General features: G+C 40.0%; 1 protein-coding gene across 2 annotated transcripts in view; it reads right to left on the minus strand.

Moving 5' to 3' along the window:
* Positions 1–20,109, minus strand: part of MTFR1 (mitochondrial fission regulator 1) — a 63,976-nt gene extending 43,867 nt beyond the window's left edge. The window contains exon 1 of one of the 2 annotated variants that reach the window (XM_045789015.2): positions 20,025–20,109. The gene's annotated coding sequence lies outside the window, so the exon portion shown is untranslated. The remainder of the gene's footprint in view (positions 1–20,024) is intronic. The other variant, XM_045789016.2, reaches the window with a different exon arrangement.
* Between the last annotated feature and the right edge of the window lie 2,454 nt (positions 20,110–22,563).

The following is a 22,563-nucleotide window of genomic DNA, read 5'->3' on the forward strand; positions in this document are numbered from 1 at the left end:
TTATAAATGTCCTTACTTGTCACAATGAAAAGTTGTCAATCCTATGTCAACACCCTGCCCTACTTTCTGAAAATTAAAACTTAAAATTCAAATCTAGTGACCACTGGTATACTTCAGTATGGCTGAGACTTTTAAGTCAGAACACTTTACCACATTATAAGACAATGATATAGTATTTGACCCATGGGTACGATTAATTGGCAATTATTTAAAATTAATATCCTATATTGTTCATGCAAAATTAAGTACAGGGCTATATTCCCAGTACCTAGCACAAAAATCTAATATATAATAAGTCTCACATTTTTCAGTCCACAAATGATAAATCTCATGACCTATACTGTATCTCTTAATTCCTTATATTACAAAGTCTAAAAACAAACTCATTAAAACATGATGAAAATTCTTTCAAGTAAATGGGTTTTACATATGAAATTAACTTTCTGACAGACATTTTCTGTAACATTGTTAGAGGTCACCTTCTCTGAATGATACACAAGAGGTTAGAGGTAGTCTTGTATGTCCATCTGAACTAAGAGTATACCATTTTCACGTGAGTATCTCTGAGATGTAACCCTACAATGAATGACATATTAAATATATTCTTGCAGTATTTTTTAAAATTTTTTATTTTTTTTAAAGATTTTATTTATTTATTTGACAGAGACAGCCAGCGAGAGAGGGAACACAAGCAGGGGGAGTGGAAGAGGAAGAAGCAGGCTCCTAGTGGAGGAGCCTGATGTGGGGCTCGATCCCAGAACGCTGGGATCACGCCCTGGGCCGAAGGCAGACACTTAACGACTGTGCCACCCAGGCGCCCCAGTATTTTTATTTCAAGCATTCCCATGCAAATGAACTAAGTACTGTGGTATCAATTTTAAAACAATATTTTGAAAAGACTGTTCAAATATCTTAAGTGATCCTGAACATCAGAAGAAACAAACACACACATTACTTGGAGCTCAATAATATTTATCACTAAAAGTTCTGTCCTTGGGCCCACTAAAGTGATGAAAATTCACTATAAAGGTGATTGGTAAGTTGTGTAATTACTACTGTCCCCTACATATTAATGTGTATAAAAAATTTCCTTAGCAGCAAAACTCAGTAAATTACATCTTTGTAAAATAAAGACTTTTTAAAAGCTGAAAGGTATTTACTGAGCATTAGTGTAAAAAGAGAAAATTCAGAGCAAACTAAATGTCCATCTATAGAAAAATAGTTAAAACAGATTCAACGTATCCATTCTAAGCTTATGGCCATAAAAACAAAAAGATAACACAAGAAGTTTGGGGGCACCTGGGTGGATCAGTTAGTTGAGCACCTGCCCTCAGCTCGAGTCATGATCCCAGGGTCCTGGGATTAAGCCCTGTGTCGGGCTCCCTGCTCAGTGGGGAATCTTCTTCTCTGCCCCTCTCCCCGCTTGTGCGCTCTCTCTCAAATAAATACATAAAATCTTTTTAAAAGTTTTTATAATAAGATACATGAACAAAGTTGCAAACTAACGTGTGTGTGTGTGTGTGTGTGTGTGTGTGTAATTCCGTTTTTTTAAAAAATAAAGCAGAGGGGTGTCTGGCTGGATCAGTCAGTAGAGCATTTGACTCTTGATGTCGGGGTTGTAGATTCCAGCCCCATGGTGGGTATAGTAATTACTTAAAAATAAAATCTTAAAAAAAAAAAAAAATAGAAATAGTGGACCAAATAGACACTAGTTTAAGTCAACTAACTTTTAAAAAAAATAATTTAACTTTGGCCCAAGCAAAAATGTCTATGTAATCATTGTTTATTATTTCAGGACATTTTTCCCAATTTACTTTTAAAAACTTAACTATAGTTAAGTTCCCTATCGGAGCCCAAACAGATTGGGATAAAGAGATATCTGGCCTAAAAAAAATATAAAGTTGATGCCAGTTCCACCTAAAATCATCTTTCCAGGAAAGCAGCCTACTCTATTGTAAGTCCACATTATATATAAAATCGATACTTACTAGCATATAAGAATTCCATTTCAAAGAGTCACTAATGAAATTTCTTGCAGGTTAAAAAAATCTTATAGTGTTTTGCATATTAATATATGCATATATTAAAAGAATGTATCATGATGCATTTTTTTAAGTCATGGAGACTTAATTTAACTTTCCTATTTAAGCTCACATTTTAATCCACCACTAACTCACCAGTTGTAAAAATTAATGAAAAATTAAAACCAGTTGTATGAACTAATCTGTTAAATGGTAACAAATATTTATACAATTAATTTGTAATAATGAGTTGCAGATTGGCTAGCAACAACTGCGGTATCACAAATTAAGGGACTGTTTCAGAAGTGGCAAGTGCTGGTCCCTGAAACTACAGCCCTGAGTATTCTCCCAGCTGATACAAATATTTCATTTTATTATCCATTCTGCAGCATTTAAGTAATTAAGAAACTTATCTGCAACTTGTACATAACAAATGATTACTATCCCTAATGAATATAAAGTGCTTGCAAATCAAGAAGTAAAAGATCAGAAGCCCAACAGAAAAATAGAAAAAGACATAGGCATTTTATAAGTGGAAATACAAATGGACAATAAACATGAAAAAATAGTTAATGATCTCACTAGTAATCAAATAAATGTTAATAAAACTGTCATCTCTTTTTCCCTATCAACTTGGCAAAGATAAAAAAGGGGACAACCCAGGGTGCCTGGGTGGCTCTGTTGGTTAAGTGCCTGACTCTTAATTTAGGATCAGGTCATGATCTCAGGGTTGTGAGACTGAGCTCCGAGTCAAGTTCCGTGCTCAGCAGGAAATCTGCTTGAGATTCTTTCTCTCTTTCTCCCCACCTACCCCTCTCCTTGCACGTGCTCTCGCTCTAAAATAAACAAAAATAAATTCTTAGAAAAAGGGTGGAATGGGGTGCCTGGATCTCAGTCGGTGAAGCATCTGCCTTCAGCTCAGGTCATGATCCCGGAGTCATGGGATCGAGGCCCACGTCAGGCTCTCTGCTCAGAGGGAAGCCTGCTTCTCCGCCTGCCTGCCGCTCCCCCTGCTTCTGCTCTGTCAAATAAACAAAATCTTTAAAAAAAAAGGGGGGGGGGGACAACCCAGTATTGGTAGAGGCATGGCCCAGTATTTCTGATGGGCAACCGGGCAATATGTAAATACTAGCAATTTCACCTCTAGAAATTTGTCCCACAGAAAATAATTTGACACCGACAAAAACCTGAATAGAAAAGCTGTCCTCAAGTATTTGGAAAAGAAATCAAAACATCTAAGAAAAGAGACTTGTTTAAATACCCAAAGGTACCTCATGCATACCTTGAAAGACTAAGCAGACATTAAAAAGATGAATTTTAAGTCCTGTGAGCTGGACTCTGGCAACAGGAGGCTCCTCATCCTTCCCGTCCTAGGAAGATGCATTTCAATTGCCCTCCCCCCTCCCAGAAGTTGTCCTAAAGACAAAGCCTTGAGATGGTGATGTGATGTTGAGACCATCTAGGGATTATATGTGACTGAACCCAGTTAAGGCCCCTATATGAAATTTTCAAGATTTGGCAGACAGGTGTGGAGATCTACTGTCTTGAGGCTTCCTTCTCAAGACAAGCCTAGTTAATTCTCTTGCTCATTAAACCTACTACCTACCAATCTGGAGGGCTTGCCTGTTTCTTCAGTCTCTCTTTGACCTCCAAGTACCATGGCTGGTTTCAGATTACAACCAGGAAGCTCCCAAGGAGTTTATGAACCAAGAGCCACAAAATAGTCAATTTAAAATTTATTTCCAACTCCTTTCAAATGTAAAAACCACTCTTAGCTCAAATACAAAAACAGACCTCAGACCAGTATAGGCTATCGGGCCACAGTTTGCCAACCTCTTGTCTAGGACTTACACTAAAACATCATCATCAGTGGTTTATCCTTACCCGGTGGGATTATCGTGACATTTTATATTGTTTAAACTATGTAATGTATATTGATGGTATACAACATACAAAAGAATAGCTGAATAGCTGACAGTAGTTAACATTTCAAAGAGTACCGATACAGTAATAATATTCACCATGAAAACTGCCCAAGGAGGAGGAAGATCAAGACAGCAAAGCAGGAGGATCCTGAGCTTACCTCCTCCCATAGACACACCCTGGCGACCAGTACAGAGCAACTCTCTTGGAAAACAACCTAAAGACTAGAACAGCTCTTCCACAGCTAAAGATATAAAGCAAAAGCAACACAGAGAAGGGTAGGAGGGGCACAGATGTGGTCTTGTCAGGAACCACCCCCCTATCACAGTGACCCACAGGCAGGAGATATAGCACAGGTGCAAAGGTAATCCCTGAGAAGCAAAGAGTTCAAGCCACATATTGGGCAGCCCTGCCCTAGGAACCTGCATTATGAAGATGAGCCCCCATAACACCTGGCTTTGAAAATCACCAGGCTTAACTCCAGGAGAGATGGAGGTCTACAAGAAACCCAGACCCTGCTCTTAAAGGGCCTAAGCACCAACTCACTCACTCCAAGTCACAGCACTGAGACAACAGTTTCAAAAGCCCCTGGGCCATTCATCACACATGGAGGACATTTACTGAATAATTTTAGGGCATGTGTCAAGCGGCAGGGATCCGTAGGAACTTTTCTGGGAACAAAAGAACTAGTAGGCACCACTTTTGACATTCTCCATCAACCCTGCTAGCACACCTAGGAGTTCTGCAGACCTACCCCCACCCAACACACCCGCTTCTCCAAAACAGCTCCTTCCCTGCTGTGCCAAGCAGACAGTCTCAGTCAGCACCAGCACCGCTCCCCTCCCAACCCAAGCAGGTCCAAACTGCACACAGTGTACAGCTCTGGCAGGGACCAGGGACTCCCCAAAGTAGTTCCCACCCTGCAATACCCAGTAGGATATTTCAGCCCAGATCAGCACCCTGCCAAAGCAACTCCTGCCCTGGAGGGCACCAGACACCCCAACCAGTGTGCCCACAACAGCTGTGACCCAGCTCCAACAGAAGGATGCACACAGCCCACACAGAGGACATCCCTGGAGCAACTGGTCCTGGTGACCAGGGAGACTACATTTCTGGACCCCAAAGGATGCCTTCTACATAAGACCACTCCTTCAAGACCAGAAAATGTAACTAACCTACCTGATATATACAGACATACACAAAGAGATAGCCAAAGTGAGGAGACAGGGGAATATGTTCCAAACAAAAGAACAAGACAAAACCTCAGCAAAAGAACTAAACAAAATGGAGATAAGTAATCTACCTGATAAAGGGTTCAAAGTAATGGCGATAAAGACGCTCACTGAACTCAGGATAAGAATGAACACAGAATTTCAACAAAGAGAAAATATGAAAAAGAACCAAAAAGGGCGGAAAAATACAGTAACAAGTAAAAAACACACTAGAGGGAATAAATAGCAAATTACATAATGCAGACGAACAGAGCAGCAACCTGGAAGACAGGGTAGTGGAGAGAACCCACAATTTGAGCAAAAAGAAAAAAGAATTTCAAAAGATGAGACTAAGGGACCTGTAAGACAACATTAAGTGCACTAATATTCACGTTATAGGAATTCCAGAAAGAGGAGAGAGAAAGGAGAAAACTTACTTGAAGAAATAATACCTGAAACTTCCCTAACCTGAGGAAGGACACAGATATCCAGGTCCAGGAAGCAAAAGCAGTCCCAAAGAAGATAAACCCAAAGAGGTCCACACCAAGATGCTTAATAATTTAAATGTCAAAAATTAAAGATGATCTTAAAAGCAGCAAGGGAAAAGCAACAAGGGAACATCCATAAAACTATCAGCTATTTTTTTTTCAGCAAAAACATTACAGGCCAGAAAAGAGTGGCATGAAATTTTCGAAGTGCTGAAAGGGAAAAAACCTACAACCAAGAAGACAACCAAGAAGGTTATCATACAGAACTGAAGGAGACATAAACAGTTTCCAAAACAGTTAAAGAAGTTCAGAAGCCAGCTGGCTGGCTCTGTCAGAACACCTGACTCTTGCTCGGTCATGAGTTCGACCCCCATGCTGGTTGTAGAGATTACTAAAAAAAATTAACAAATAAGCAAACATAGAGCAAAGGCAGAGAATCAACCACTTATAAAGCCAGTGTGAAGGTTAAAAGAAAAAAGTAATAAAAGTAATAAAAACAATACATATCTACAATAAGAGATACATACAATTTTTAAATGTAAATTACAATATTAAAAGTAAAAAATGGGGGGGGTGAATACATGTAGTAACGTGTTTGAACTAGCTTTGTCAAAATAGACTAGCTTTGTCAAAATAGAATTCTATAAACATAGAGCATTCTATATGAACCTCATGGTAATCACAAACCAAAAACCTAAAATAGATATGCATAAAGAGAAAAGAATCCACACATAACACTCAACAAAGCTGGAGAGAGTTCAAGTTTACAGAGGAGTAGGAGACCTTTGTTTTGTGTGGTCCCATGAATTCAGCTACATAGTTATCAAATCATTCTGAACACCTGCGAATTCAACCTGAAATCGAAGAAAAGATTCTACAAATAGAAAAGCAACTACTTTCTGTAAGGTACGAGGTGCGGAGAAGGGAATCCAAGGCAATATATCAAAAGATAAAATCATTGCAGAGGGAGCCTCCAGAAGCCGGCTAACAGAAAGTGATACAGCAGAGGAGCACAAAATCAAAACTCTTAGGAGTCTGCTCTAGCGAGAGCCATCCCTGCCTGGAAAGCACTCAGGTGGCAAAGTGGAGTGGAATCCTAGGTGGGCAGTGTGGTCTCAGGATCCTAGGGGTCACAGAAAGAACAGGGGTTCCTGAGTGTGGCACAGATCCCAGGCTTCAGGTCGGGGAAGCCAGCAGCAATCAGCGAGACCAGGAGTGGGCTTTCAACTGTGTTGCCATAAACCACAAAACCCGGCACGGTTGGGAGACCGCTCTCCGAGCAGGGGCCCAGCAAACGGCAAAACCTCTGCGAGAACCTCCTCCTTCCCCAAGGACGAGCGGCACGTGTGCGCGCCACAGGAGTCTGCAGGGTTTGCACACTCGAAGCAGGGTCACATGCCTGAGATAGAAATGCTTGGTCACAGGCTGGGTGAGCACGGAGGCTGGACAGAGACCAGGGAGACAGGAGTGACTGACTGTTTTTCCCAGAGGACAGACTGAGGAGTGAGGGGACTGAGTTGTCAGAGTTGTCAGCTCTGGGGCTGGAGATTGGGAGGCGGCCATTTTCATTCTCATCCTCTAAAGCTGTGTAGAAAGCCCTCAGGGAACAAAAGCCACATAGTGCAATCTGGAGCAGATTACTTAGCCTGGCCCCCTGACAAGGGTAGTGCAGTTCCGCCCGGGGCAAAGACATCTGAGAATCCGTGCAACAGGCTCCCCAGAACATCACCAAGAACATCTAAGACCAAGTTTACCGATCACACAGAACTGCAAAACTCCAGCACTAGGGGAAATAGTTTATAGAATTCACGGGGTTTTTTTCTCATGATTCTTTAGTCTTTCGATTTTAATTTTTTTTTCTCTTTCCTTTTCAACCAATATCTTATCACCTTTTTTAAAATCTTTTTTAATTTTCGGGGCACCAGGGTGGCTCAGTCAGTGAAGCGTCTGCTTCCGGCTCAGGTCATGATCCCAGGGCCCTGGGATCAAGTCCTGAGTCAGGCTTCATCCCAGGGCCCTGGGATCAAGTCCTGAGTCAGGCTTCATCCCAGGGCCCTGGGATCAAGTCCTGAGTCAGGCTTCATCCCAGGGCCCTGGGATCAAGTCCTGAGTCAGGCTTCATCCCAGGGCCCTGGGATCAAGTCCTGAGTCGGGCTTCCTGCTCGGCAGTGAGTCTGCTTCTCCCTCTCCCTGTGCCCCTCTCCCCAGCTTGTGCTCTCACTCTCTCTCAAATAAATAAAATCTTTAAAAAATCTATTTTTTAATTTTCATTTTAACAGTTGCATTCTATCCTTTCATTGTATTTAATTTTATTTTTGCATATATATGTCTTTCTTTATAATTTTGGGATGCAGCTTCTTCTAAAAGCCCAAAATACACACAAAATCTAGTGTATTGCTCTCTGATTATTTATTTATTTATTTCTTCAGTTTCAGGTCTCTTCTGATTTGCTTAGTGTATATTTCTCCAGGGTCATTGTTACCATTTTCATATTTAGATCTCATTAATCTATTCTTCACTGGACAGAATGACAAGATGGAAAAACTCATCTCAAAAAAGAGAACAAGAGGCAGTACTGACTGCCAGGGACCCAATCAGTATGGATATAAAATGCTGAAACTCGAGTTCAGAATAACGATTATAAAGATACTAACTGGACTTGAAAAAAGCATAGAAAACACTAGAGAATCCCTTTCTGGAGAAACAAAAGAACTAAACCTAATCAAGTCGAAATAAAAAACGGTAATGAAGAAGAAACGCAGAAGAAAGAATTGGTGATACAGAAAACAAAATGATGAAGAATAAAGAAGCTGTAGAAAAGAGATAAACAACTACTGGATCATGAGGGAAGAATTCAAGAGATAAGTGATACCATTAAGCAAAACAATATTAGAATAATTGGGATCCCAGAAGAGGAGAGAGAGGCAGAAAGTATATTGGAGCAAATTATAGCAGAGAACTTCCCTAATCAGGGGAAGGAAACGGACATTCAATTCCAGGAGGCACAGAGAACCCCCTTCAAAATCAACAAAAATGGGTCAACACCTCAACATATAAGAGTGAAGCTTGCAAATCTCAGAGACAAAGAAAATCCAGAGAAAGTAGCTCAGGACAAGAGGTCTGTAACCTACAAGGATGGAACATTAGATTGCCAGCAGACCTATCCACAGAGACTTGACAGGCCAGAAAGGACTAGCATGGTATATTCAGGGTACTAAATGAGAAAAATATGCAGCCAAGAATGCTTTATCTAGCAAGGCTGTCATTCAAAAATAGAAGGAGAGATAAAAAGCTTCCAGGACAAAGAGAAACTTAAAGAATTTGTGATCACTAAACCAGCCCTGCAAGAAACATTAAAGGAGATCCTTTAAGTGAAGAAAGCTCAAAAGTAACATAGACCAGAAAGGAACAGAGACCAAATACAGAAACAGTGACTTCACAGGTAATACAATGGCACTAAATTCCTATCTTTCAATAGTTACTCTGAATGTAAATGGGCTAAATGCCCCAATAAAAACACACAGGGTATCAGACTGGATAAAAAAAATCAAACAAGACCCATCGATATTTTGTCTGCAAGAGACTCGTTTTAGACCCAAAGACACCTCCAGATTGAAAGTGAAGGGGTGTAGGGGCGCCTGGGTGGCACAGCGGTTAAGCGTCTGCCTTCGGCTCAGGGCGTGATCCCAGCATTGTGAGATCAAGCCCAACATCAGGCTCCGCCGCTATGAGCCTGCTTCTTCCTCTCCCACTTCCCCTGCTTGTGTTCCCTCTCTCGCTGGCTGTCTCTATTGAATAAATAAATAAAATCTTAAAAAAAAAAAGTGAAGGGGTGGAAAACCATTTGTCATGCTAATTGACATCAAAAGAAAACTGTGGTAGCAATCCTTCTATCAGACAAATTAGATTTTTTTTTTTTAAAGATTTTATTTATTTATTCGACAGAGATAGAGACAGCCAGCGAGAGAGGGAACACAAGCAGGGGGAGTGGGAGAGGAAGAAGCAGGCTCATAGCAGAGGAGCCTGATGTGGGGCTCGATCCCATAACGCCAGGATCACGCCCTGAGCCGAAGGCAGACGCTTAACCGCTGTGCCACCCAGGCGCCCCCAGACAAATTAGATTTTAAACCAAAGACTGTAATAAGAGATGAGGAATGACACTATATCATAATTAAAGGGTCTATCCAACAAGACCTAACAACTGTAAATATTTATGCCCCTATAACAGGGGAGCAGCCAATTATACAAACCAGTTAATAACAAAATCAAAGAAACACATTGATAATAGTAGGGGACTTTAACACCCCACTCACTGCAATGGACAGATCATCTAATCAGAAGATCAACAAGGAAACAAGGGCTCTGAATGACACACTGGACCAGATAGACTTCACAGATATATTCAGAACATTCCATCTTAAAGCAACAGAATACACATTCTTCTGGAGTCCACATGGAACATTCTCCAGAATAGACCACATACGAGGTCACAAATCAGGTCTCAACCAGTACCAAAAGACTGGGATCATTCCCCAGATATTTTCAGACCACAACATGCTTTGATGCTTTGAAACTTGAACTCAATCACGAGAGGAAATTTGGAAAAAAACTCAAAAACATGGAGGTTAAAGAGCATCCTACTAAAGAACAAATGCGTCAACCAGGGAATTAAAGAAGAATTAAAAAAAAAAATCATGGAACTAATGAAAATGAAAACACAATTGTTCAATACCTTTGGGATACAGCAAAGGCAGTTTTAAGAGGGAAGTATACACCAATACAAGACTTTCTCAAGAAACAAGAAAGGTCTCAAATACACGACCTGAACTTACACCTAAAGGAGGTGGAGAAAGAACAGCAAATAAAGCCTAAACCCAGCAGGAGAATTAATAAAGATTAGAGCAGAAATCAATGAAATAGAAACCAAAAGAACAGAACAGATAAGGAAACTAGCAGCTGGTTCTTTGAAGAATAAGATCGATAAATCCCTGGCCAGACTTACCAAAAGAAAAGAGAAAGGACCCAAATAAATAAAATCATGAATGAAAGAAAAGAGATCACAACCAACACCAAAGAAATACAAACAAGTATAAGAATGTATTATAAGCAACTATGTGCCAACAAATGAGGCAATCTGAAGAAACGGATTCATTCCTTGAGAGTATAAACCACCAAAACTGAAACAGGACGAAATAGAAAACCTGAACTGACCCATAACCAGAAAGAAAACTGAAGCACTAATCAAAAATCTCCAAACAAACAAGAGTCCAGGGCTGGATGGCTTCCCAGGGGAATTCTACCAAACATTCAATGAAGAATTAATACCTATTCTTCTGATGCTGTTTCAAAAACCAGAAATGCAAGGAAAACTTCTATGAGGCCAGCATTACCTTGATCCCAAAACCAGACAAAGACCTTACCAAAAAGATTTACAGACTAATATCCCTGATGAACATGGATGCAAAAATGCTCACCAAAATCCTAGCCAATAGGATCCAACAGTATATTAAAAGGATTATTCACCACAACCAAGTGGGATTTATTCCTGGGCTGCAAGGGTGGCACAGCCTCCACAAATAATCAATGTGATACACTACAATAAAAGAAAGGACAAGAACCATATGATCCCCTCAACAGATGCAGAAAAAGCATTTGACAAAGTACAGCATCCTTTCTTGATTAAAACTCTTCAGAGTGTAGGGATAGAGGGAACATACCTCTATCATAAAAGCCATATATCAAAAGCCCACAGTGAATATCATTCTCAATGGGGAAAAATTGAGAGCTTTTCCCCTAAGGTCAGAACATGGCAGGGATGTCCATTCTCACTACTGTTGTTCAACAGAGTACCAGAAGTCTTAGCCTCAGCAATCAGACAACAAAAAGAAAAGGCATCCGAATCGGCAAAGAAGTCGAACTCTTAACTCTTCACAGATGACATGATACTCTATGTGGAAAACCCAAAAGACTCCACCCCAAAATTGCTGGAACTCATACAGGAGTTCAGCAAAGTGGCAGGATATAAAATCAATGCACAGAAATCAGTTGCATTTCTATACACTAACAATTAGAAGAAAGAGAAATTACAGAGTCTATCCCATTTACAACTGCACCAAAAAACCATAAGATAAATTACAATTGCACCAAGAAAAACCATAAGATACCTAGGAATAAACCTAACCAAAGAGGTAAAGGATCTGTACTCAGAAAATTATAGAATACTCATAAAAGATACTGAGGAAGACACAAAGACATGGAAAAATGTTTCATGCTCACGGATTGGAAGAAAAAAATACTGTTAAAATGTCTATGCTACATAGAACAAGCTATACATTCAAGGCAATCCCTATCAAACTACCATTAACTTTTTTCACAGAACTGGAACAAATAATCCTAAAATTTGTATGGAACCAGAAAAGACCCTGAATAGCCAAAGGAATGTTGAAAATGAAAACCAAAGCTGGGGGGCATCACAATCCCAGATGTCAAGCTACATTACAAAGCTATAATCATCAAGACAGTATGGTACTGGTACAAAAACAGACACAGAGATCATTGGAACAGAAAAGAGAACCCAGAAATGGACCCTTAACTCTGTGGTCAGCTAATCTTCAACAAAGCAGGAAAGGATATACAATGGAAAAAAGATACTCTCTTCAACAAACGGTGTTGAGAAAACTGGGACAGCCTCATGCAGCAGAATGAAACTGGACCATTTTCTTACACCATACATAAAAATAGACTCAAAATGGATGAAAGATCTAAATGTGAGACAGGAATGCATCATAATCCTGCAGAACACAGGCAGCAACCTCTGTGACCTCAGCCGCAGCAACTTCTTAATAGAGATGTCTCCAAAGGCAAGGAAAACAAAGGCAAACATGAACTCCTGGGACTTCATCAAGGTAAAAAGCTTCTGCAAAGCAAAGGAAACAGTCAACAAAACTAAAAAACGGAAACCTATAGAATGGGAGAAGATATTTGCAAATGACAATACAGATAAAGGGCTGGTATCTAAGATCTATAAATAACTTCTCAAGCTCAACACCCAAAAACCAAATAATCCAGTCAAAAAAATGGGCAGAAGACATGAACAGATACTTCTCCAAAGAAGACATACAAATGGCCAGCAGACACATGAAAAGAGGCTCAACATCACTTGGCAACAGGGAAATACAAATCAAAACCACAATGACATACCACCTCACACCAGTCAGAATGGCTAAAATTAGCAAGTCAGGAAATGAGAGATGTTGGTGAGGATGCAGAGAAAGGGGAACCCTCTTACGGGGGAATGCAAGCTGGTATAGCCACTATGAAAAACAGTATGCAGGTTCCTCAAAAAGTTGAAAATAGAGCTACCCTACAACCCAGCAATTGCACTACTGGGTATTTATCCCAAACATACAAATGTAGTGATCCGAAGATGCACCTACACCCCAATGTTTATAGCAGCAATGTCCACAATAGCCAACCTATGGAAAGAGCCCAGATGTCCACTGACAGATGAATGGATAAAGAAGATGTGGTAGGGCGCCTGGGTGGCTCAGTCAGTTAAGCGTCTGCCTTCCTCTCAGGTCATGATCCTGGGGTCCTGGGATGGAGTCTGGCATCAGGATCCCTGCTCAGTGGGGAGTGTGCTTCTCCCTCTGCCCCCTGCTCATGATTTATCTCTCTCTCTCTCAAATAATAAAATCTTTAAAAAAAAATAAAGAAAGAATATGTGATATATATATATATATATATATATATATATATATATATATAATGGAATACTACTGAGCCATCAAAAAAATGAAACCTTACCATTTGCAACGACATGGATGGAACCAGAAGGTATTATGCTAAGTGAAATAAGTCAATCAGAGAAAGACAATTATCATAGGATCTCACACATATGTGGGATTTAAGAAACAAAACATGATCATAGGGGAAGGGAGGGAAAAAAAAACCAACATAAAATCAGAGAGGGAGACAAACCCTGAGAGACTCTAAATCATGGGAAACAAACTGAGGATTGCTGGATTGGAGGGGGTTGGGGGATGGGGTAACTGAGTGATGGACAGTAAGGAGAGCACGTGATGTAATTGGCGCTGTGCGCAAGACTGATGAGTCACTGGGGAAAAAAGTAAAATAAATAAGATCCCACTCAGAAGTTACAAAAAGTAATTAATTAATTAATTAAAAAAAACACTAAACAAAGTCATTAAATAAGGGAAAAGAGTAAGAAAAAAAGAATCGAACAGAGAACTACACAAACAACCAGAAAATTACCAGAATTATTCCAGGGATGCAAGGATGGTTCATCATCTACAAATCAATCAATGCATTACACCACATTACAAAAGGAAAGATAGAAATCATATAATCATCTCAATAGATGCAGAAAAACCTGACAAAATTCAACATTCATCATGATAAAAGCAAAAAAAAAACACCTCAACGAAGTGGTTATAGACAGAATGTGTCTCAATATAATAAAGGCCATATATGACAAACCCATAGCTAACATCATACTCAACAGTGAAAAGCTGAAAGCTATTCCTCCTTAAGACATGGATACCTACTCTTACCTCTTTGATTCAACACAATACTGAAAATCTTAGCCACAGCAATCAGACAAAAAATAAAAGACATCCAAATTGGTAAGGAAGAAATAAACTGTCACTATTTACAGATGTGATACTACATATTGAAAACCCGAAACACTCCGCCAAAAGACTATTACAACTAATAAGCGAGTTCAGTAAAGATGCAGGATACAAAATTAATATACAAAGGAATCTGCTGGGTTTCTATACACTAATACAAACTATCAGAAAGAAAAATTAAGAAAATAATTCCATTAAAATTACATTAAAAAGTAGAAAGTACCTACAAATAAATTTAACAAAGGAGTAAAAGACCTGCGCTCTGAAAACTATAAGACACTGACAGAAGGAACTAAAGATGACACATAAATGGAAAGCTACACCATGCTCATGGACTGGAGGAATTAATATTGTTACAATGTCCCTACCACCCAAAGCAATCTACAGATTCAATGTGATCATCAAAATTCCAATAGCATTTTTTCAGAGAGCTAGAACTGATTCTAGAATCATTTAGAAATGATTCTAAAATTTGTAGAGAAGCACAAATTATCTATAAAAATTGGCTACAAACAATCTTAAGAAGAACAAAGCTGGAGATTCCATGCTCCCATATTTCAAACTGTACTATAAAGCTACAGAAATCAAAACAGATGGTACTGGCATAAAACCAGACACAAAGATCAATGGAACAGAATAGAGATCCTATAAATAAGCCCACACATACATAGTCAATCTATAACAAAGGAGGCAAGAAAATAAAACAGGGAAGAGACAGTTTCTTCAATAAATGGTGTTGGAAAAACTGGACAGCTACATGAACAGAACGAAACTGGATCACTTTCTTACACCATACACAAACGTAAACTGAAAATAGAAGACTTAAATGTAAGACCTGAAACCACAAAATTCCTAAAAGAAAAAACAGGCAGTAAACTCTTGGACATCATTCTTAGCAGTATTTTTTTGTATCTGTCTCCACAGGCAAGGGTCAAAGTAAATATAAACAACTGGAACTACATCAAACTGAAAAGCTTTTGCACAGCAAATTAAACTATCAAAGAGAATTTGCTGAATGGGAGAAGATATCTGTAAGTGATAGATCAGATAAGGGGTTAATATCCAAAATATGTACATGCAACCCCACATCAAATTAAAAAAAAAACAAACTCCAATTAAAAAATGGGCAGAGGACTTGAATATACATTTTTCCAAAGAAGACATACAGTTAACAGACACATGAAAAAATGCTCAATCACTCATCATCAGGGAAATGCAAATCAAAGCAACAATATCACCTTATACCAGTCAGAATGGCTAGTATCAAGAAGACAAGAAATAAAAAGTGTTGGCAAGAATGTGGAGGAAAAAGGCACCCTATGCACTGATGTTGGGAATGTAAATTGGTGCAGCAACTGTGGAAAACAGTAAGGAAGGTCCTCAAAAAAATTAAAATAGAAAATACCATACAACTCAGTAATCCCACTTCTGGGTATTTACCTAAAGAAAACAAACCCACAATTTGAAAAGATATAGGCACCCCTATTTTTATTTCAGCATTATTTATAATAGCCAAGATATGGAAGCAACAGATGGTTAAAAAAAAAAAAAAAAAAAGATGTGGTATACACACAAATACACCAGAATATTACTCAGCCATGAAAGATAATGAGATCTTGCCATATGCGACAACATGGATGGACCTAGAGGGTATCATGCTAAGTAAAATAAGTCAGAAAAAGACAAGCACCATATGATTTCATCTATATGCAGAATCTAAAAAAAAAAAAAAACAAAAAACAAAACACAAATTCAAAGAACAAACTGGTGGTTGCCAGAGGGTGGGGGGTCAGGGATGGAAAAAAAGGGTGAAGAGGAATGGTTGGTACAGGCTTCCAATTATGGAATAAGTCATAGGAGATGAAAGCTATAGCACAGATAATATAGTTAATGGTATTATAATAGTGTTGTATGGTGAGAGTAGCTATGTGTGTGAGCTAGCAGAACACATAGACTTCTGGAATCACCAGTTGTACCCCAGAAACTAATGCAATATTTAGTGTGTCAACTATACTTCAATTAAAAAAACAAAAAACCTACATTGTAATAAAATTTTTTAAATACTGATGGGCAATTAATTTCCTTTTCACAGAGTTCTAAACATTTAAAATACAGATGTTCAGGACACCTGGCTGGATCCATCATTAGAGTATGCAACTCTGGACCTCAGGGCTGCTAAGTTCAAGCCCCACACTGGTGTAAAGATTACTTAAAAATTAAATCTTAAAAAAAAAAAAACGGTTTTTGGTTAGTGTATTTTATGTCCTTAACAAATCAATCTGCCTATATCATGATCATGCAGATATTCTCCTCTTTTTCAGAAAGTTTTGTTTCATATTGCACATTTAGCTCTAGATATACCACAAACTCATTTTTATGATTAGCATGAAGCTGGAAATTTCAGTTTTCCATATGTTCGGTTGCCTCAGCACAGTTTACTGCAAGGACCATCTAAACCTAATTCTGGATACTTTTCTTTGTAACACTATTCTATTTAATTATCATAGCTTTGTAATCAGTTTTGATATCCAGTGGCCTAAGTTCTCTGATTTTGTTCTTCTTCCGATCATTATTGCTTTTAGTCTTATATATTTTCATATTAATTATAGAATCATCTCTCAATTGCCACAAAACCAAAACCTACTCAAATTTAATGAGAATCACAGCAAATTTACAGATCAATTTGGGGAGAACTGACACCTTAACAATATTCAAACTCCCAATTTGCTAAAATTCCATAACCCCCATTTTATTTAAGTCTACTTTAATTTTTATCACATTTTAGTTTTCCACTTAAAGGCTTTGCAAATATTTAATTAGATTTATTCCTTACTATTAGCTTTTTAAAGCTACTAAAAGTTTTATGGTTTGTATAATTTTACTATCTAATTTGCAATAAGTACTAAATAGTTCTGATAAAGTATATTCTCAAATTTTTATGATAACCATGTCACATTTCCAAATTCTGTATCTTCTTTGTCTTTTTCCTGGCTTTACTGAATTGCTCAGAACTGTTGACAGTAGTCACTTTTGTCTTCTTTCTTAACTCATAGGGGAAATAAATATGTCATCATTAAGGAGGATATATATAACTTCTATGGAAATCCTCTTCATCAAATCAAAAGTTCCCTTTTCACCATTTTAAAAAATCTGCCTAAGAAAACAAACTTGTTCGGGGCACCTGGGTGGCTTAGTCAGTTAAGAGTCTGAGTCTTGATGTCAGCTCAAGTCATGAATTCAAGCCCAGCGCTGGGCTCCACGTTGGATGTGGAGCCTACTTTAAAAAACAAAACAAAACAAAAACCCAAAAAACTTGTAGAAACTGACATTTACCAGGACTTCAGAACCACACTCTCTTTTCATCCCCCTTTTTCAGGCTATTTGTTTTTCTCTATTCCTTGCCTTATATCCGTAAATTCAACAGTTACCCAAATCTATAGCCTATATACCCCCCAGGTCAAGTCACTAATCTTTTCACATCTCAGGTGAAGCCATCTTTGATAGGGTCCAGCTCACTCTTCCTATGAGATGGTTGCAATCAGTGAGTCCCTGTTTTGCTCAAGTTCAAACTCCTTAAACTTGACACTCACATGTGATTCTAATTTTACTTCTAGACTTTTTAATTAATCCCCTACAGTAGGAATTCTAAACTCCAATTTAACTGGTCTTCCCTACTGTTCTCTGAAAAAGCCCAGTGGTCTCTTTCTAGTTCCTTACTCCTCTAACATTATTTGATGAAGATACTGTCTTAGAAATAGTATAAGAGGGGCACTGGGGTGGCTCAGTCGGTTAAGCATCTGCCTTTGGCTGGGGTCATGATCCCTGGGGTCCTGGGATCGAGTTCCGAGTCAGACTCCCTGCTCCCTGGGGGAGTCTGCTTCTCCCTCTCCCTCTCCCTCTGCCTCTCCCCCTGCTCGCGCGCTCTCTCTCTTGCTCACTTGCTCTCTCGAGTAAATGAAGTCTTGAGAGAAAGAAAGAAAGAAAGAAAGAAAGAAAGAAAGAAAGAAAGAAAGAAAGAAAGAAAGAAAGAAATAGTATAAGACTGAGAAGATAAGGGATATAGTTTAAAATATTCAATATAAATAGTCAGTACATGACAAATGCCAAAGGAAGTAGAGACTATTCATTGATGTCTATCTTTTCTGGTTTCCTTTCCCCTTTAACTGGTTCTATACTATAAAAATTGTAAACACACTTGTATTTATTGATCTACATTTACGTACTTTCATTTTTAACTTAAAATTCAATTGCATTAACCTTTTACTGTTTGAAAGAAACAAAAAACCTATCTTACTACTGTACTAGTAAATTCCAGGGTTGTTTTTTTTTCCACTATGGATTTATAGCTCAAAAGAAATGATCCACAGCAGTTACGTTTATTCCACAATTCTTAGGAAATTTAATTATGCTTAAAAAGAGCAAGAACTTGGCACTGACCAGGGTTAATATCCTAAACCTGACCCCCCAACCCTCTACTCCCCCCTTATTTATATCAGTGTGACCTTAGGCAAGTTGCTTAGCCCCGTTTTCCTTCATCTGTAAAATGGGTAATACTTCACACGGCTGTTGTAAAAAACTAAATGAATAGGTTTAAGCAATTTCACAGTGCTTCATACATACCAAGAGCCATATAAATAGAAATTATCAATATTAGTATTACTGCTAAAGAGCAATAATGCTACTGCCAAGACTAGACTATTTGTAACGTTCGTTTTTAATGATTTTGAAAACCTGAGCAGAGAGTAGTGAAACCGCACTGTTGGAGAACTGCGGGGATTCTTGTAGCGCAAAATCAATTTGCGCCGTCTACACATTCATGTTTGCCTTATTTTACTCAACCCCTCTAGAAGGCAAACGATTAGAAAAACAGTATAATTACTGAGTACAACAAAGCCACAGAAATATCTAAGAGAGATTAAATGTCTGGGATTTGCTTGAATATAACCCGTGGAGAGGGAGCAAGCCCGGCCATGTGTTGACAATTGTTAAAATTGGGTGAAGGGTTCCACAATTCGTTATACCATCCTCTCGACCTCTGTACTGTCTGAAGATTTTCATAATAAAACGTGTTTTTAAATGTACAAAGGTCGATCTTTTGTGGGGGGGGGGGGGCTTAACGCAAAATCCTAGTTAGGTTCCGGAAGCTACGTTGGGAAGTACTGGGAGGCGAAAAGTGAAACAGCAACACAAGCCAGGTGAGACTGGTCAAGCCTCCCAGGCGAACCAGCAAGTGCGCGTCTCCTCCCAGAATCCCCGAGGCCCGGGCCGGAGGCGCACCCGCGGAGGCCGGCCGGTCTAATCCCGGGAAACAGCGCAACGACCAAGGCAACCACCGCAAAGGGCTGCCTTTCTGGGACCGCCGCCTGGCGGCTGGCGAGCGAACTGTGTAGGCTCGGAAAGACGGACCTAAGAGCCGGGGGGGGGGGGAAGGGGGGGGCGAGTCCCAGCCTTCAGGGCCAGTCGGCCGACTTCCCTCCGCTCAGCCGGAGCTCTAGCCCCAGCAGAGCCCTCAGCCACCCCGGCTGCCCGAGAACGTCTTCGCCTCCCTTCGGCCGCGGCGCAGACGCCCAACCGGCCCATGGAGCCCGCCGTCCTCCCCGCATGCCCGAACCGGGGACTCCTTCATCTTCTACTTTGTTACCAGGACTTCCCACCGTCCTCAGGCCTGAGAACGCCTCCTCGACCCCCCTCCCCCGCCAACCGCTTTCTTGAGTCCCTAGCCCAACTTACCTCGGCCTCGCGGCACCTTCTTCAGCGTCTCCCGCTTCCAGCTTGGCTATCCCGGGGAGTTACTGCCAATCACCCAATCTCCGCCCCAAATCCGGACCGGACTGACCAATCAGCTACTTTCTCCGGCCCGGAGGCGGGTACTGAGAGCCAGTGGGGTTAGAGAAACGACCCGCCCACAGACCTGCAGCTACCTCCCACAGGGAGGGTGCGCAAGCGCGGTGCTCGGCAGGAGGCGGGCGGTTTCGCGTGGACGTCGCTTTGTGTCTTCACGGCTCTGCCCTGGAAAGTACTTTGTTAGTAAACCCCATTTTTGAAGTGTGTAGCAAAACCCACATTCTGAATGTAGCCATAAAGTGTGTAGCAAGACCCACATTCTGAAAGTAGTCACAAGTGTGTATTACCTTGAAAGAAACTGGCAGTTTTAAGCCCTTGTTAATCTGACTTACGTTGAGTCCTTTTATCCCACGCCATTGAGATTTCTGTTTACCCGGCAGATCTTCCCACGTGAACTTCATATCCCGGGTGTGTTTTGTTTAGGGGGGGTGCGAGGTGTACAAAGAGCATGGATGAAGATTTTACTGTCTTCAGTTCCACTGTTTAGTCTGATTCGTGGTACACATGTTTTTTAATAGTTGAATATTCTGGGACACTCCAGATTTCAAATAATACTGCCATGAAAATGATCATTACATCTATAGCTAACAATACATTCAGCATTGTAACTTGTGTAGGCTCAATAAGAAATTCATATGTAGAGTGAAAAACCTGTTAAAGTATTTCTGTATGGTCTTTAAAGAGGCCGTTGCTGATTGGCTGTCTCTCTTACCCTCCCTTTGTAATTGATCCCACAGGTCACTCAGCAGACACCAGAGCTATGGTGGTTTTATCTGGGGTGCCCAAGTCTCTTCCTGGCGAGGACTTCCCAACTTCAGCAAGAGCATTAATTCATTTACTCAACAAGGACTTGTTGGGGGCCCATTATGACAGTACAAAGATTTTTTTAAAGGCTTGAACCACACCCTGTGAGCCTCCGGGCTAACAGGAAGACAGAAACACAAACTTACTTAACCAAATGTTAAAATGGAGGAATTTTGGAAGCCTGGGAGACCTGCCTAAGGCAGCCCAAGGGCTCAGGGAACACTTTCTAGAGGTGTGCTTCCTCTGAGGCTTGATGAAATAGTTGGTGCTTCTGAGCTAAAGGAGTGGAGGCAAAGGGTAGCGGCAAAGTTTGTTTCTTCTGAGATCTGTAAAGGGTGGATTTACTGAGGACCCAATGAAGCTTGTCCTGAGACCCCCCTGACTTGCACCAGCCCTTTCCAAGACCCAAGAAGGGACCCTAGCACTGAGTTCACATGGTCGTATGTTGTTTTTTGCTCTTTCAAAGGAAGATGTTTTGAAGCAACCTTCAAAAAGATTGGTTAAAACGTGCCTTTTTTTCCATTTCTTTTCACATTTCTCTGCATGCTAGGCATCCACGAGTGACCCTGGGCATTTTGGGGATCTGGGTGAGGGAAAGAGGATTGAGTTGAACTTGGGTTTCTTTTGTGATTAGTTCTTACTGACTCTCACTATGTTGGATGTCTTCCCAGAATACTCCTAGCCATACTGTATGCCATCTCACAAAGGGCCTATGGATGTGTCTCATGGCACCTGGCACCATAAGTATGTGGCTGGCGGAGGAGAAAGGGTGCAAAATGTGTTGAGTGAGAAAGTAGGGGAAAATCTTCCAGTCATCGTACTTGAAATTATAATCAGGGTGCTTCACTTTTTGCTTTCAATAAACTTTATTTTAGAATAATTTTAGATTTACAGAAAAGGTACAAAGATAGTTCAAAATTCCTGTTTACCCCCCACCCAGTTTCCCCTAATGCTAACATCATGCATTATCATGATGCATGTACAAAATTAAGGAGCCAACATTGGTACATTTCTATTTACTAAACTCCAGACTTTATTCAGGTTTTATTAATGTCTTTTCTTCTGTTCCAGGATCCAATCCAAGACGCCACATTGCATTTTAGTCATCTTGCCTCCTTGCTTAGACTCCTGGTCTGTGACAGTTTCTCAGTATCTCCTTGTTTTTCATAATTTTGATATGACCATGAGAATTTTGAGGATTGCAGTCAGATACATTATAAAATATGCCTTGATTTGAATTTGTCTGCTGGTTTTCTCATTAGACTGGGGTTGTAAGGTTTGGGTGAAATACCACACATTGAGATGCCCTTCTCATCACATCATATCAGGGGGTACATGATATCAGCATGATTTATCTCTGCTGATGTTAACCTGACCATGGTAGTGTTTGCTAGTTTCTCCACTGTAAAGTTGCATTTTTTTACCCTCTTTCCATATTCTTTTTTTTTTTTAAAGATTTTATTTATTTATTCGACAGAGATAGAGACAGCCAGTGAGAGAGGGAACACAAGCAGGGGGAGTGGGAGAGGAAGAAGCAGGCTCATAGCGGAAGAGCCTGATATGGGGCTCGATCCCATAACGCCAGGATCACGCCCTGAGCTGAAGGCAGACGCTTAACCGC

Source organism: Ursus americanus, chromosome 9, assembly GCF_024610735.1.
Source record: "Ursus americanus isolate L20-20 chromosome 9, mUrsAme1.1.p, whole genome shotgun sequence".
Taxonomy (NCBI): Eukaryota; Metazoa; Chordata; class Mammalia; order Carnivora; family Ursidae; genus Ursus; species Ursus americanus.